The sequence below is a fragment of the Talpa europaea genome (genome assembly GCF_964194135.1).
Source record: "Talpa europaea genome assembly, chromosome: 6".
NCBI classification, from domain to species: Eukaryota; Metazoa; Chordata; class Mammalia; order Eulipotyphla; family Talpidae; genus Talpa; species Talpa europaea.
The window spans coordinates 130,083,684-130,101,933 of record NC_140072.1 but is presented as its reverse complement, the minus strand read 5'-3'; positions in this window follow the sequence as shown (position 1 = coordinate 130,101,933).

The following is an 18,250-nucleotide window of genomic DNA, read 5'->3' as shown; positions in this document are numbered from 1 at the left end:
TGTGTGTGTGTTTTCTGGGAAAAGAAGAAAGTTCGTTATTTCTCAATTGTATACATACACTGTGTGAGGCTGGCATTCACCATATAATTTCTTTAATATCCTTTCTATTTTCTAGAGATAAGAGGCCTCCTGATTTTATTCACAGGTCTTTTGTACTTTCTCTTTATTGTTATTACTTGCTTCATGTTAATCTTCCATGCCACACTGTAAGCACTTAGCGGGTAATACTACTCTGTGTTTTTCATTTCTGAATCCCTGATATCTTATTTCACAGCATTTATTAGTTCCTCAAAAATAAATGTTGGCTGATTTTACTGATGATCAGCTGCCTGACTAAACGAGTGAATGCAAGTTAATTTTAGTTACATTCAGTTTCATATTTAACTGAATCATCGGGGCAACAAAATGCCCTGTTCTCTGGGATCGCGAAGTTAAATCATAGAGCAACAATGAAAATATAATGAGTATATTCAGATTTCAAAAATCAGCATACAGAGTTTCTTCTAAGATTTCAAGGATTATGAAATTGCTAAAATATAAAACACTCGACAGTGTTGGGTCAAGCTTTTGTAAGAGACTAAATGCCAGAAGTTGAACATTTTCATCATTGTACACACATACAAGTTACATTACATATTTGCTTAGATTGGATGATCTTATCAAAAATTTATAACAAAGAACCTACTGGAGACTGAAAATCTTTAAAATTGGAAGGTGCCAAATAAGTTGAAAGAATGATAATTCCTGAGTGGTTCACAAGTGTTCCCTGAAAAAGCAGGTCTCATCATCAATTATGTTTAGTCAAGTGCAGGTAAAACAAGTCGAATAGGTTTCCTTCCTAGGGCTTTTTCAGCCTTGAATGAATTCCTAGCAGGGAACAAGAAGCAATGTTACCTCCCAAGCTTAAGTGACATTGGGACATTTATTTAACAGAACATCTCTTGGAACTAGTGGGAAATGTAACTTCATCCCTATTCTTCTTTTGCTCATTAGTAGAAGTGTTTGAAAACGTCCTAATTGTACATGCATTTAAGGAAACTGGCAACCTCGAAAGCTATGACACATACTAACTTCGATTGTACACTATTCGAGGGGACAGGCAGGCTCCTACTTGTCTGTTTGGCACCGCTGTGTTCCCAGCAGCTCACATCAACTAGCCTCAGTTAGGGAGTTTAAGAAGATGAGTTTAATAACCAAATTTACTCTGGGTCAGGTTTCACAGACCAGCCTGGACCTGCACCCTCATTAACATCAACCCCCACCTGTAACTCCCAAGGAGAACAAAGGAGGAGGGTAGCAGTAGTGTTTTCAATGATGCTGAGGCATTAACAACATGGAGATTTTAATTGATGGACTGGGCATAACTGAAAAATATTTTATAGAGTCCCTGATTCCTATGGACCAGGATCCAAGGAAGTTACAGGACAAGAAAGATGCAGGAGACACGCCTCCTGGAAGGTAGCAGAGAATGTGCCAAGGTTTCATGCGTAGGGGAACAGGTCTACATATGCGCGCATGCTTAGAGGGCTAAAGGAATAATTACTCAGGCATTCCTGAAAACCACGCAGAAACAACACTCCGAATCCAGCTCAGTGAATGAGATATGTTAAGTCTCAACCTACTTACCCCATTTCTAGTTACAGTGAAAATCCAACTTAAATTCAGACATTCAGACTCTCTCAAGATAGACTTTCTTTTTTTTTTTTTTGAAAGATTTATTTATTTATGCATACAAGAGCAGGGGTACAGGCCAGACATGTGGAGGGTGAGAGGATTCACCAGAGACAGAGTGGGGAACAGAACAGGCAGACTGACTGAAATACACAGCTGAGGGGAGCAGCAGGCGAGACAGGAGAGGTCTGCTGCGCCATGTGGGTTGCTCCCTGGCTGGCTGGGGATCGAACTTGTGCTACAGAGGCAGCGTATCGCTTCACAGTGTGTGCTTAACCCCTTGCACCCCTTGCACCCAAGATAGACCCACTTTTAAAAATAGAGAAGGATCAGAGTCCTAGGGCAGTCAAAGACATTCCAGAAGGAAAGAAAGGTACATCATATTGGCCAGGTCACCCTAGACTCTCAAGAATCCACTTTCTCCCAGTTTGTCTGTTTCTATCCTAAAAGTTAGAGAGCTACTGGTACTAAAGACACCACCTCCCTTGGGGCACCGTGACCTCCATCTTCTGGAGTGGGTGTAGGCAGGCAGGCTGGGAAGCAGGAGGAGAGACTTGAATTAGGTTGGGGGAGGCCACAAAAAGAGGTGTGTGAGGATGGAGAATGGAAGATGAAGGGAAGAGTGAGAAAGACTGACTTTTACTATGGCTCTCAAGGGACAAGACTGCACTAGTGATAATACAGGGACCCAACCTCACACTGGATCTGCTAGACCAGAAGTTCCTGAGAGGATGCCAACATGTTAGGGTTTCACTCTCCAACACAGCATCCATCTTGAAAGGTGGCTACTGCCATTGAGGAAATGAAGTTTAAAATATTCTTTATTCCAAATTAATGCAAATTTAACTGCAAAACTCGAGTTCAATGCAGTTATTGGAAAACTTTAAGTCTGCCTGGACCAATGTGAGTTCATGAATTTAATTTTTGGTTGTAAATTTTATGACATCTACATTATAGGTTGGGTATTTCCAATGAAAATTCAGCATTTAGGTTGGGATGTAAGTGAAAAGTACACACAGATTTCAAGGACTAAGTAGGGAAAATAAGATGTGGAAATATCTCACTAATATTGCTTCATATTTGTCATATGGTGAATTGGTGATATTTCCAATATATTAGATTACAAGTTATTGCTTAATCTCACCTTCTTCTTTTTTTTAACCATAAAAATTGAGAATTATATAGGTAGCACACATTTCTACTGATGGTGCTCTCTTAGGGACTTTTATGTTTCTTCTATCAGTCAACACAGAACTTTCTGGAATAATGAAAATAATCTGATCCTGAGCATCCATTTCTAGCTTTTGTTTCGACAAGTTTCCTTGTCTTAAGACCGTGGGCAAGTCAATTTCTCTGGGATCCAGTTTCTTCACTTGTATATTGTTGGTAATAGTTCTTACCTACATGGCAAGATTTCTACAGGGCAGCTTCTAGAGGAGACATAGCAATGTCCTTGATAGCAGCTTTCTATCAAGGACCAGAGGGTACCTACAGATGGATCTGCTCCAGCCACAGATCCGAAAGAGGATGGCGGCAGGGGCTGCTTGGGGTCACATATCTGGAGCATGCCTTATTTCTCAGACTGCCTTGTTTTGCAGTCAAAGGGAAGCCACAGAGAAGTTTCCCCAAGTACACATCCCACCGTGTTACTACAAAGACCTAAAGCCTGCTCTCTCCTGCCAGCTGCTATTAACCAGAGTGAATGAAACACCTGTAGGGCCACAGTAGTGACCCAGGGCATGAATACACCAGCAGTGTCAACTGGGGGTCTACTTAGTTTGAAGGCTCGTTGGAAACATGTTTCCGCTCCCCAGTGCCCTGGGTAAGTGGGGTGGGGGGGACAACATTTCCTATTTCATGGTCCCAGAAGGGCCCCTGTTAAAATCTGTGTGGAGAGGGCACCTTTTTCTAATTCTCAAGTTGGTCCCATATATGGCAGCACTGGCCCTGTCACCAGCCTGGCAGCCTAAGTTCCTTGTCCTTGGCCTGTTTGTCCTTGGCATTGGCTTATAATTTCTTGCAGACAAAACTACAGAAATCCAGACCAGATTGGTGGAGATGAAGATGAAAGTAGAAACAAGACCTGGAGTAAGCCAAAGTCTTGTGACCATAGTCAAAAGCAAGCCCACCTGCGCCATGACAGATCAGGTCAAGACCAAACTTGGAAGAAAAAGGGGCATGAATGTGGCTCCTGGAAACCTCTCCCTACTTCTGTGAGATCCTGCTGACACAGATCTTTTTGCCTTCCCCTTTTTCAGTACTCTTCCACAGAAGTCCCTGCTTCTTCCCAGCCTGAGGAGATGGACTTTGAGACGGGAGCCGACCATGTCCTCAGATACGGGCCCCTCATTAACCCTGATTTCCTTCCACCAGCTCTTGTCTCTCCAGTTTAGGTTTATGAGCAGCAACTAGCCAGACCCCAAAAATGACTGTAAGAGCCCTGATCCCACCTATCTTTTCTAGACATTTTTGGACTGCTCTGGGAAGCTTGGTTTTTCTGCGCACGTTATCTTTCAGTTTTTCTGTTCCAGTTTCACCCAATGCTGTGCCTGCGCTTCCATTTCATGCACTTTTTTTTTTGGTCTTATGTTATTTTCAACATCCCAATCAATCTCATCTTAATTACCTCCTTCCAGTGCAGACTCTGGACAGAATTGTGACATTGTTCCCAGTTACCTCTCTGACCTTATTTCTTTGCTGAAATCCCCTCTTCTTCATCCTCTTCAGGAATTCCAAAACCTAATATTCTGTGCCCCTTCTGCCTTACTAAGCCCCTGATAAGGGAGGGGATGATCTTGCCCTTGAAGGTTCAGCTGAGTGACCTGGCAGAGAAGCCCTCAGTAACCTATATCCCAAAGTGGTGCTGTCCTGACCCTTTTCATTCTCCTTTTGATGACTTCTCTATAGGTTATCTTTTTTTTTTTTTTGATGGAAAAAAAAAGCCAGAGAGAATTTTAATAACAGCATGTATAACTCCTGTGTTCATGGGGGCCCTAGCATCTGTAGCCTCTTTTAACACTACCTCGTAATAATTTTTCAGGAGACATCATTATTCCCTACTTTGCAAGAACTGTAAATATTGATTTATCCAACTGCCTCCCCACAGCATAAGCTCCTACAGGGCATGCCCCGTATGTATAATAGACTATTATTTCCAAATCCCTGGAGTTCAGCTCAGTTCAGTGCCTGGTATGTAGAATATGCTCAACAAATGTTTGTTGAATGAACTCTTGATCCTTCACCAACAAACATCTGCATTTTTATATGGACCAAAGTCTAAGCTAAAAGAATAAGGCTCTGAATAGGGGTGTCAGTATTACCCTGCAGCAAAGTTTCAGCAGTTGCCACCCGCTGACCTGTTGTTGCCAAGTAGGTTGTGAGTGAGGATGTGGAGCTGCCCCAGGGATAAACTACTTGAGTTTCAAAATCCAGAATCCTTGGTCTAGTCACGTCAAAGTGCAGTACCTGGGCCAGCACCAGTAGCAGCCCCCCAAAACCCACCTTGTTAGAAATGCAGATTCTCAGGCGCCAGACATACTGAGTGCAAAACCCTGGCAGTGGAGGCCGGCACCCTATGTTCTACAAGCCCTCTGACTCCCAATGAAGAAAGACCGTCGAAAGCATTTCCTGCCCCCTCCTCCAGGCACCCAGTGGTCTGCTGAGGGTACACACGTCTACCCTGGTTCGTCACAGGAGTCTGGGGTTCCCTGATTCCCATGGAAACAATGTAGGGGGCTGCCTAGGGCATCTTCCAGCAGCTGTGTTTCTGATCAATAAAAACAAGGCTAAACAGGGGACATCTGAGAAATTTTGTTCCAGGTAAGACTTCATTCTATAAGAATTTTTAAAACAGACTAGCTCCTAGACTTTTTCAGGATAAAGCCGACCTTGGGTAGGGGTGAGCAGGCCTTTGTTTTAGGACTCATGTCTGAAAGAGGACTCTCAGGGGGTGGGACAGCAGCTCAGCTCTTGGTCTCTTGTGGCCAGAGCTCTTTACAGGGACCTGCTTTCAAGGCCTGTCCTGCAGAAAGCGCCAGTATAAGGAAGACAGAGTGTCACGGCCTGACTCTCCTTCAAAGCAAAGGCAAGACTGAAGTTCAAAGATAAAACAACAGACTCTGTAGTATTTCCTGAAATGCCAAAGGGCTTGCTGTTCAGCTCCACCAGACAATCCCAAGCTATTTTTAGGGCTTTATCTTCTACAATACTTCATTTTTCAAAATAAATATAAAACTTTGCTAAGTGTTAGATTTGTCCAGAAGCCGTGACTTCTGACTACATGAAAGAATTCGCTGCTCATCTTCTTTTACAGAAGCTCATGACCTAGCGGGGTGAGTTTGGGAAGCCTGGACATTCCCTGGACAGCCAGGGTCACCTCCCTTCATTCTGTGTCCCCCAGACAAGGCCTGATGGTGGACCCGGGAGGGGGTCTCATCTTGCCACTGCTCTGTAGCTAGTTTGTACATCTTTGAAGGGAAAAACATCAATTGTGTCCGATCTGGGGACAGAGGTTGATCAAAATTCATGGCTGCCTTAAGGAAAACAGCTCTGTAGCACACGGCACCTCCGGCTCACCTGGCCACCTATGGCATTTTAGCTGCTGCCAGACATGGGCCTCCTGGGGAACTGATTAAAGGATCCCTGCAAAACAAACCGATTTCTGAGTCAGACAGTCAAGGACTCATTATCCACTAAGTAATTTATGGGATGCCTTTAATTTTATTTTGCATAAATCTAATTACAAGAAAGATACTATGGCTCCTGGAGTTTGCTAATTTCCAATTTTGCGAATCTTGGGGTTTCTGATTTTTAATTTTTAAGTTCTTAAGAAATAATTTGGTTAAATGATGTTTCCTTCCGGTGAGCAGCTGGATGCTGGCGCTGCCCCACCTCTATTTCTGGAACTGAAGTGAAAATAACTCTCGGTGTGTTCTCGCCATTGATCACTGGCCCGCCGTGTCCCCAGCCCATCAGAGGCAGACGCCTGGGCTGGCGGGCTGGGCTGAGAGCCTCTTGACCTCTAGAAGTGGGTGTAATCCTGCCCTGTAATCACAGCCACTGAGAGGAGGTCTCTCACTGGAGCCTTCCCACGGGAAGCCCGACAGACCAATAAAATTACAGGAGAGAGACAGGTCCCAGGGCGAAGGAAATAAATAACCTAATTGACTTTCCAAAGAAAGGAAGTGAGAAGAGCAGTAAGTGATAGTGTCCTTAAAAATGTTTTTCATTCGAGACACCTTTAAATTGGTTTCTTTTTAATTTACTGGAAGTAGAAATGAAATGGTGTTTTGCAACTTGTACGTGGCTTAGGGGAAGGAACCCAATTTTCTCCCGTGGATTCTAGTCCCTTCTCTGCCCTGAAGGGTTGCATAATGTTACCTAAGCTCTCCGTGCTGCTTGGAATTGGAGAAGTAAAAACATCTAAGCTATAAATACATGCATGGCAACCAACATATATTCAGGAGTGTATTTTAAGTACTCGTGACATATATGCGTATCAGCATGAGCTAAGGCATGTTTGTCCCTTATACTGAAATGCTTGTGCCCACATGCACACGCAGGGCCGGTGGGGATAACGTGCACTCACCTAGAGTCTTGTGTTTCTGTACAGTCAGTGAAGTGTAAGCAAAAGAAAGGAGAAAAGTTCCTTCTATGAAGGTGGAACATGCCATGAAGACCTGCCTAGAATATGAGTTTCACGAACCATTGACAGATGCTACGCAAATATGAATTCCAGACACGTATTCAGTCTAAGCAGGAAGCGCACCCCGGCAGACAGGGATGTCCTCATTCCCCAGGGAACTTTGCTCTTTGGTATCTACTTTCCCATCCATGTCCATGGGGGACATGAAACACCAGGAGCCTAAGGTCACAGGGTGAGTCCGGTAAGTCCACGTTGCCAGAGAGCAGAACTCAAAACGGGAAATTCTCAAGTAAAACTGAATAAAAATTCCCAAAATGCAGCACCCATCTTAGCTCTAAAAATACTTCTAAACTGTTGGCACATCTAATATATTCCACATGTATACGTACTCACATTATGTTTTTTCACTGTGTCTGTGTTTTCTATCGAAACATTTCTAATTCGGTTAGGAGACGGTCTCATTAGAATAAAAGCAATTATATTAGAGACCATTTAAGGCTGACAGCACTTACCGGTTTCCTGGATGCCCAGGGCCCACAGGCTGCAGTCAGAAAGAAGGATTATCGAGCTGCAGGCTGCAGCTCACCCTGAATTCCCAGAGAAGTCTTTCAGAACTTCCATTTCCTTCCCCGGCCACCACCTCTGGTGGACAGGGCTGCATTTCAGGGGTGTTTATCCTTTTCCTTCCACCGTTATTACCCACTCAAAGGCAGTTTCATTTACTGCTACCCCTCCAAACTCCAGTACCCCCTTTTTGGACAAAATATCACAACATAACTTTTATTACCAACAAATGAAAATAATAAACAATCCAGTCAGCCTGCACACATATTTTTTAAAAAAAATCAATACAGTGTCACAAGCGAAGTAACACTAAGAGATCAGAGGAAATAATTTCTTATAAAGAACAATGTGCATTTTAGAACATCAGTGCTTGGGCACAAGTAAATGAAGTCATAGAATGAAGTGGTCAGATGCTCACACCTCATTAGTGACCCTATTGTGAGTGTGGCAGGTGCATTGTTAGGGGTGACAAGTGACTTTTCAAAATGCCCAGAGAGTAAAAGTTCCTGAGAAGTCAGAGAACATTCTTACCTTGACTTACTTGAAATCTTGTTGCATACTTGAAATTTTCAGTTACATTAAGACTGTTCAAAATATGAAAAAAAAATTAAACACTTGGTGAAAATATGAAAAATAGAGTTCAGAGCATGACCCAGAACACTATGAACAGACTTTAAAATCGACGTGAACGTCTAGTAGCTTCCTTTAATGTTATAAGCCACAAGCCATGGACATGGGAGCCATGTCCATTGTAAGATGTCAAAATCCTCCACCCCAGAGATGCCCCCTCGGTCAGAAGAAAACACTCCTAAAATTTCCAAAGTGCAGCTTAGGGAGTGATATTGTCCCCTTGAGAATATGCTGTAGGGTCTGAGGTTGCATCATTGTCAACAGATTCGGTTATAAACTATCAGGGTCCTTAGTATGGCAGGTCCTGGGGTGCACCGGAGGCCTCAGGACAAGACCCCAACAGAAGAACACTTGCTGGCAGCACCCCCTCAGATGTGCTGCAATTGCGGGGGCTTGCAGGTGGTGAGGCTGGTCAAGGATAAAGACAGTGGTCCAGGAGAAAAGGAACAACCAGCCCGAAAATTACACTGCAGCAGCGGTAAGGAGAGTGATTCCAAATGACGGCTGCGGTGAACGTAGGAGAAACAGATCATCTTGGGGACTGAAAATGAGAAGTGCTGAGCCAAGATCAGCCAAGGAAGACTCAAAGTGTGGGCGGGATTGTGGGAGAGCAGAACACGGAGGGTGTGCTCAGGTGGAAGGACATCAAGCTGGGGACATGCGCTGAACACGGGGCACAGAGCTAGAGGTCACGGCCCTGGCGTCACAGATACACTGTCGGAAAGACTGGATGACAAGTCAAAGCCTGGAGTGGCGAAAATGAGAGGGGAGCGGTGGGGGCGGGGAGAGAGCTACGGCTGTGTCTGTATCTAGGAGGCTGCATAGGGTCAAGGACCCTTTATTCTGTTATTCAGAGGTGACAGAAAGATGGGGAGCAAGTGACACCGCAAGAAAAGCACAGACGAAAGGACTCTGAACTGTGGGTATCACTGGTGCAGGGAGAGGGTACCAAGTTTCAGGATGGAGGAAGCAGGCCCAAATGTTTAGTGCCCCAAGAGACCACGGTTGTGTGCGCCGGAGCGGTGGCCAGATGTCAGATGAGGAATCATGGCTGCCTCTGCAGGTGACAGTTTGCACGGCCTGTCGCTCTGGCGGAGGAGGGGGTAGAGGAGCAGGGACACCAGCCCTCAGGCCTGGAGCTCTTTGGAGTATGTGGTGCTCCCACAACACCAGGCAGAAGCCAGAATTGGAGCGAGAACCCTCTGCTTTGAGGGTTCTCCAAGGGCTGCAGGAACGCATGCCTGAGGAAGGTGCCCTCTGTACACCCCATTTCGCTTACAGAGTTGAAAGGGCATCCCACGTGAGGCGCGTGGGAGGGGAGAGGAGAGGAGAGCTCCTGCTTCTCCCCAGCTCCGTCCCTCTTCCTTCCCATCCTGAATAGAAGGAGAGAAACTCAACATGAGCTCGGCAGGATCAAGGGTGGGGGCAGAGAGCTGGAGCAAACCAGAGGAGACCCCCACAGGAGGGCAAGACCACCAGCTCCAGCAGAGTCTTGGCCTTGGGGGAATCAGATGACCATTTCCGCGAGCTGGAATAAAGTGAGCAGCAGGGCAGGGGCCTGGGATTCAGGTGGAGCAGGAAAGCTCCATGGGGGGCAGCTTTGGTCTGGGGTGCTGCATCGCAGCACGGATAAGACCTTCCCCTGCCGAACCAGGTTGTGGGCCAGGCCTTACAGAGCTCCCGCAGCTCAGGACACACCCTGCAGGCAGGGCCGGGAGCAGAGAGAGAAAGCCAGGGGGCCCAGGAGGCTTGTCCTGGGTGAGGGAGCAGGAACTCTTTCTGAAATGAATGAGTGTGGTTGCATCACTTCTCCACCGCCCCATGGCAGCTCCCGAGCAAAGGGCTGCCAGTTGCAAAGGTCAAGGCCCTAGAGATGGAGCAATTGCAGGTAACAAAAAGTCTGACTTAGAACAGAGCAAGCAGCGGTGATGGACGCAGAGGAGGTGGGCTCCTCGCCGCTTATAAGTTTCCAAGTGCATCATGAAGCTCCTTGATGTGCGTGTGTGCATGTGTGTGCGTGTGTGTGCATGTGTGTGCATGTGTGTGTGTGCATGCACACGCGCACAAGTGTAAGGGTTGTCAGCAGTGGGTCCGGCTGGTGTTCCCAACCAAGAGGGCCTGACCTGACTGTGGGCTCAGCACTTAACCACGTGTGCTCTCAAATGAGGACGCACAGAGGCTCCTGCAGATGAGAAAAAGCAGCTGCAGGGAAGGAGCCAGAAGAGGCACAAGCATCGACAGGAGAAGAAAAAGTGGGTCTGTAGGAAAGTGGCGTGTGGAGCCAACCGACAGGTTTCCAACAGTATTACCTTGGGAGTTAGCATCTGATGGCCGGAGAAGACCCAGGTACTAGTTCATACCACACATTCACTGAGGCCCTCCTGACATGCTTTGGAGAGGTGAGGTAATAACGGTGAGAGGGATTGGGAGCTTTGCCTGTGAGCCAGTGTTAATAAGGAGACAACTACAAAATCAGCAGATGGTGAACTTATTTATGGGGGGGTTAGGAGCGGGGATTGCTAAGGTCCAGGTGATTTGCCAGCAAAATCCATCAGGCCCATGTTTCACCCGTCTCTCCAGCTTCATGTCTTTAAACCTGTTAAACAGAGATAACTTCTAAATTTCTACACCCCCTCCTCTTCTCTCCCTCCCACACGTACATCTGATCCAGCAGGAAATTCCACTGGCTCCACCTTCCCAGTAAATCCAGAAACTAGCCCCCTCACATTACCGACACTGCTGTCACCTTCATCTAAACCATGGTTATCTGGGTTAGTGCAATAGCTCCCTAACCTGCGTCCCCTGCTTCTACCTGGCCCCACGGCAGACCTGTCACAACACAGTCTTTTGAGAGGTTCTTCAAAAATGTAATCAGATCTTGCCTCTTCTCTGTACAAACCTCCCACGTGGGAAAGCCACAAGCGCTGTATGGCCCATACTGACCGCCATGATCAGTCCACACCTTCCCTGACCACCTTCTTCCTTGTCCAGTCCCCTCCAGCCACCCTCACGTTTGGCTGGTCCTTGGCAGCCATGCATGGCCTGCCTCAGGGCTTTAACCTCTGCTCCCTCTGCTGAGAACGCTCCTCTCCCACATACTTAGCCTGTGGGTTGGTCTTTCCTGTTACAATATTGCATCAGCCCTACCTCCTTGCTCCTGTTACCCTGTTTTATTTTCCCCCAAAGTCCTTATTTCTATTTGCACTCACATATTTACCTACTTTTCTGTCCCCCACACCCCCCAAGCAGAATACAAGGTGTGTGAGGGCAGATACCATGACATTCAGGACACAGCAAACACGCAATAATTATTTGCTAAATAAGAGAGGGATGTACGACGAGTGAATGAACATGCACGACCCTGCTCAGAGCTTGTCTCATAGTTTCTATCTGCCTTTATGATTTGCTTCATTCCATCTTCAGGATGTGATCTGAAATATTTCTCAGCCATTGTTGTTCCTGCTGCAATTTCAGTTCTCTGGGGGCTCAGCTCTCTTAGCTTTAAAACAGAAGGGGTGCGACAATTTCTAAGGCCACTTCTGTCCTTACGGTTCTGTGATTGCACAGTGATTGGCAAGGCTGATTTAAGGAGAAGTGTATTTTTAGGAACTCTTCTGGAAATCTTATCAGCTCGGCTGGGTTTGGCCTAGATATGTTAGCAGGACATGCGAGCTGTGGGATCTAATAGGAGCAAGTGCTTGAGTGTGGGGAGTTTTGGGGGAAGTCCATTGTGTTTCTGCTCTGGAGTTTGGATCCGAAGGGATATTCAGGTTGGGTGGAGAGGGGGCAGGGCTCGACGCCCAGGAAGGAGCAGGAGGTGTGTGGTGAATGGCTAAGCCCTAGGCTCTCATGTGGACACAAGCCCAAGTCTCAGAACCCCAGAGTTCTACTAGAAGAGCACCTAGAATGTAACTGTGCACCCAGAACTCGCTGACACTGCTCTGGATATGCAGGCTTCATGGGGTGGCGGTGGGGGCTGCTGTGGTCTCAGGGTCAGAGGAGTGTCTGGAACTTTCTAATGGGAGCAATGACGGCGCCTGAGTCACCAGCAAAAAAGGTTGGTGAATGTGCATATCATGTGCCTCTTGCTAAGACCAGGCCCCAGACGCCCTGCCCCCAGCCCTGGGACTCTCCACAAATGAAGATCCAATTTTTACGCCACAGGAATTCCCCACAGAACACACCCTGGGGAGTGGGTCCGGTGAACATACCCCTGATAGGGGACCAGAGGAAGCAGCTCCCCCTTTGCCCTGGTCCTGAGGCAGTGAGCTAGGTCCCCTGCTCCTTGAGATTTGTGATCAGCTGTTGAGAATATCCCACAGACATTCTGCTGGGGAGAAAATTCTAGCTCCCCAACCTCTTTTCACATCCAACCCTGCCCACTAACTCTTCAGAGCACAGAAAAACAGAGAGGAGGTGTAGGTGCTGGATGTTCCATGGGCTCAGGAGGCCCCAAAGGACGCAGGATGTTTCCATCGGTTTGGACATGGTGGGAAAGACATGGCAGGGTCAGGCCTGCGGGTGATGGTATTTCATTAATATTTATGAAACGAAAACTTTCCTTGCAGAGCATCATTTGACTTTAGCAGAAAAGTAGAACCCAGGAATTTAGGATCAGAGAGAGGTCAATTTATTAGAGCAAGAGTTTTATTTTGTTGTCATTTCACTCTCCCTAAAAGTAAAAAAAAAAAAATCAATTTCCTGTGGCACATTTTTTAATCACCATTGACAAGGAATGACTCAAGTCCCAGCACAAAGTCGGCTACAGAAGAGAGTCTGAGTCAACGGTGCCTCTTATCTTTCAGGAAATTGAGCTAACTGCAAGAATCGAAACCAACAACAAATATTTGCAGCACTTTAAGCCCCACGGTCTGGGTACTCAAAGGACAAACCTGGCACCAGCCCGCATGTTCTATAAAAATATAACATACTCTGCTACGTGCACTGTGCGGTGACTTGACTGCTAATTGCTCCAGGCAGGTAGCATCAGCCGGGACGTGTTCCATCAGGCTCGCCCTTCCATTCCTGCCTTTATGCCCAGAACAGCTTCTTTTGTTGCCTCCCTGCCCAGACAGGGCACTCCTTGGAGGCTAATCACCGCTCCCTCTCTGCTTCCCTGCTGCCACCAGTTGTCATGATTTCTAAGCAACGTCACCCTGTGCTGCGTCACCATGGCAACAGCGGGCCACCACTCAGAGGAGTGCAACGGGGAAGGGCACGAACCGTCAAGGCTGGGCTGCTCCTGGTCACGAGTGACCTCCCAGGGGGCTAATAGGCTTCTTCCCATTTTATGGAGGGGGAAACTGAGGAACGATGCTGTTCCCTAATTCCTGCAAATGGGGGAGCAAACTGGGACACTTGCCCAGCACACCCTGCACTAGGGGAGGCGCTGAGTTCACGGAGCCATTTCAAGCAGCAGCCAGGGGGGAGCGAAACAGCCAGGCAGGGAGCCGCAGGGATGGGTGCTTAAGGCCATGCCCGGACATCTCGGGACACCTGCCTCCGTGGACGGAAGCTGCTCTCAGCTCTATACTTTGTCCATTTTTCCCAACACACAATTCTCATTTAAAGGTCAGTTTTGTGTTTCCAGGTCTCCTGACTGTGGACTTCACGCCCTCCCTTAACTCTCCTCTACCAATTGCATTTCTTTCAAAAACATATCCATTTTCCTCTAAGTGTTTTTTGAGAGGCATACTGCTGAGTAGGAAAATTAATAACCTGGCATAACCTGTGATACCACCCTCACGACAAGCTCTCAAGTTACCGGTTCATTATTTTCCAAAATGATGTTATCACCTGCATTCCCATGTGCCCACTTGAGCGGCTCTGCTAAGGCTGCTTATTCCACAAACTGGTCTGACCTCCTTCTTTAAGAGAACCAATAGCTTTGAATCAAACCAAATCTGACAAGATAAAATGAGACAGAGAGAAAGAAGGCGGAGTCTGAATAATACCTTTTCTGGCACGCAGATACCACACGGGTGCCTACTTAGACGCTGCATTTTCCAGTCATCGGGAAAAAAAAAAAATATGCCCTTGGCGCTGTGTATGGAGCAGCCACTTTGCCCACGCAGTGACACTCTCATGCTTCAAGCATTATTTTGCTGTGGCGGTTTCTCTATAACTCGGGGTGAAATGTGAAATAATTTTTATGATTACAATAAAACTGTCTCTCTGTGCAGATATAAATGATGTTTTGTTTATTAAAATGTGTCTTCTCGGTGGTAATCAAAATGAGTTTCTTAAGATTTAACCAAAGCGTGCGTCTAAACAGGAAATAGATGATTTACTCGAATCCACGCCGCCTAAGAGGCAGGAGACCAGCACACACAACCACGTGCCCCGGGGCAGGCCATGGAGCTTGACCTATCCCTGGCTCCGCTATGTAGGTTGTTGCGAGGCCCTAGTGATATATGGTCTGTGGAAGACTCTGGAAGGGCACTAGCGTAAGGCTTTTCATTCCTGGGGGCCTTCCCGAGTCACGCCAGGAAGATTGCAACACTGATGCTGGAAATTTTGGGGAAGGCTACTGTGCTAACCTCTGCAGCACTTGGCAGGGCTGAGCCTGTCTGCCTCACTTTTTCCAGTAAGAATGACTCAGCAGCAGCAAATATTTATTAAGCCTGGTATGAGCTCTTCACTGTGCTAGTTGCTATAACCAACCCCCTGTCAGCTCTGCTAACAGACACCCCGCGGTTTCATCCAGCTTCTCAAATGGGCGCTCCAACTTTTCCAAGAAAATTGAGAGTCACGTGCTCTGTCCCCAAGGCAGCCGTTTTCAGGGTTCCTTCCTATCTTCCTCAAGCTGAGGTTTTAGGCTTCCCCGCACATTTCTTTCAGGAAGACAACACCTAGGCCAGCCAGACTCAGAGGACGGAGGAGTGTGGCACGTGCAAGTCCAGAGGCAGGTGCTGGGCGCCTCAGAGGGCACTGGCTCCGCTCTCCTGACCCGCACCCAAAATGCTTCCACTTAGTAGGTGCTGGCAGTCTCGGGGAGCAAAGGGCAGCCCGGATTTCTTTTTCCAAAGCGGAGATGTGTGAAAAGCAAAAGCCCTTGAAATATATTGGCTGCCCTCGGGCGAAGCCTAATTGCCAGGGCATGGGGACCACAAGAGAGCTGGGGCCAAGGACTGGTGTTTTGCACAGGCCCACGCGGGCCAGGAGGTTCGGGCAGTCATAGTCTTTCTTTGGGCCTCATTTTACCTGATGAGAAAAGGAAGTTGCTGGATTGAACATTGGTTTTGGCACCTGGGTGAGCAGCTACACAGGCCAAGGCAGACCCAGCGCGGCGTATGGCGGCGTTGAGTCTACTGAGAAAGGAGTCGGGTAATAAGACAAGTCAAATCACGGAAGGGGCAAGTGATTAAGAATGTTTTACATGACAGCGAACATACAACAGAGCAGAAGGCAAGACTTGGACACCTTTAGGTTAACAAGGAGACTTCGCTCAGTCCTGCTAAGCCTCAGGGGATCAGCCCGCCTCTGCTGCGATAAGGACGCTTCAGTGGAAAAACTTGAGAAATCCTGAGCGACAGGGTCTCCTGGGCCACGTCTGCCTTGGACATGCTCAGAACTGAGTTCTCTGCCTCGTTGTAAGAGGGACCTTTGGGGAGATACTGTGATCCAGTGGGGATTGCTTTGTTCTCTGCAGCAGGCACATGAAGTTCAATGAAGATAAAGATTTCATCTGAATCACTAACTCTCGTTGGAGCAGAAAAGAGAGTTTCTCCAGACCATTCACGTGCCTAAAATGATCCTGGGGGTGTACTGTGGATTCGGGGCCTCATTGGGGTTGGGAAATCTAATGTTTCAATTTATTTATCAGGCAAACTGGGCCAACCCCAGCACCCAGGCTCATACTCCTGGAATGCAGCCTCTGTCGGGTTACAGTTACTGGTCGGTTACACCCACTAGACAAGAGTCAAGCTTGCTTTAAGGAACCCAGCAAATGAGCCATGTTAATATATTATGACTGAAGAAAATGCAGAACTTGATTTGAAATTGCAGATCATCTTATAAGCCTACAAGAATCAAGAGCTAGGTGTACGGTCTCAAGAAGAGGCAAGCTCAAGTGAAATGTTTAGACTAGAAAAGTTCAAGATAAAGGCAAATGTTTTGCAGAGGGCATTTCAGAGATAAGTTAGACTAAGAGTGTTAGAGCCAGTTGATAACATTGGTGTTTGTTTTAATTTAAATGTTTAGGGGCCTCCCTGGTGGCGCAGGGGTTATAAGATGCAATCTATGAAGCTATCCACAGCCAATGCAGCATAAGTTCAATCCCCCAGACAGCCAGGGAGCAACCCACATGGCACAGCAGATCTCTCCTGACTCGCCTGCTGCTCCCCTCAGCAGTCAGCCCACCTGTTCTGTTCCCCACTCTGTCTCTAGTGAATCCTCTCACCCCCTGCACCACTGGCCTATACCTCGGTTCTTGTATGCATAAATAAATAAATCTTTTTAAAAAAATAAAAAATAAATGTTTAAAGCCAAAAATTATATCAATTATCCCCAGAATATTGTTAAGTGCCTTCCTTTTCACTCACAATGTCACAAAATCCTCCATTATCCTTAAAAAAATAATTATTTTTCCATATTTTTAGGGTGTGCATTATAGTTTTACAAATTGGGAAATGATATAACTCAAAATTATAATATTTTATCTAAATGCTTCTAACTCAGCAACATTTATTAGTCAAATTTCTTATGTTTGAAATTTTTTATTGGAAAACTCCAGAGAAGACCCTAGCACATTTTCTAGGCTATAACCTTCCAAAGAACACCATATGATAATTTCTTTAATAAATATTATAATATGGCATTACTGTATAAAAGAAAATGTGTATCACTATTTTATAAAGAGATGATTAGCTAAGGGATTTTTATAATGCATGTGAAAACTAGAAAACTTGAAAAACATGTTTCATTTCCCTGGATATATCTGTAGAGTCCCAAATTTTCTTCAAATGAGAGACCTGGATAGAATACAATTAACTGGAGAAGTTAAAAGGCAAGGCCTCTTGTAAATGAATGAACAGGATCCACAAGTGATACTTATTTTCCCAGTAATGTGTCACAAGTGTTTCCATTTCAAAGGATTAAGTTTTAACTCATAATCATATAATTAGTATGTAGTAAGAATTTAATAACTTTATAAGCTTTCACCTGATATCATTTAATCAACCCATGAACATTTCGGGGTACAATTATGTGAACAGAACTATGTATCCCTAAGAAGTTTAAGCTGAGATGTCTATAAGCCTGGAACTAAACTTTTTCATTTCTTTGCTTTAACAGAGTTCAATAAATATTTGTCGAGTAGATAAATGGATTGATGGGTGGAAGGGTAGGTGGATGGATGGATGAGACAAAGCAAAAGAATAGTTTATTTTTTTTTCAATTTCTGTATCAAAGTTATTTTCTGTGAAACAGGAAACTTACGAGCAATCAATCTAAATGTACTACCCTGAATTTTGCTTTTAATATCATAAATCTAATATTTATGGGATGCTTAAATATCTTAGGTTTTAGTTAGCAAGATGAAAAATCTGCTGATTGCTATCATTAGTTTAAAATTCCTTAAGGGAAACTTGCATTCTTAGCAGGCTACATCATAGAAAGAAACCTCTGCCACCAACCATTCACTTTTGAGAATTTTCAGAAAATCAGCTATTCAAAATTTTCAGAAAGTTAAGAAATGGTGCTGCTAACACATTAATATGTATCAGGAATATATGGTATAAC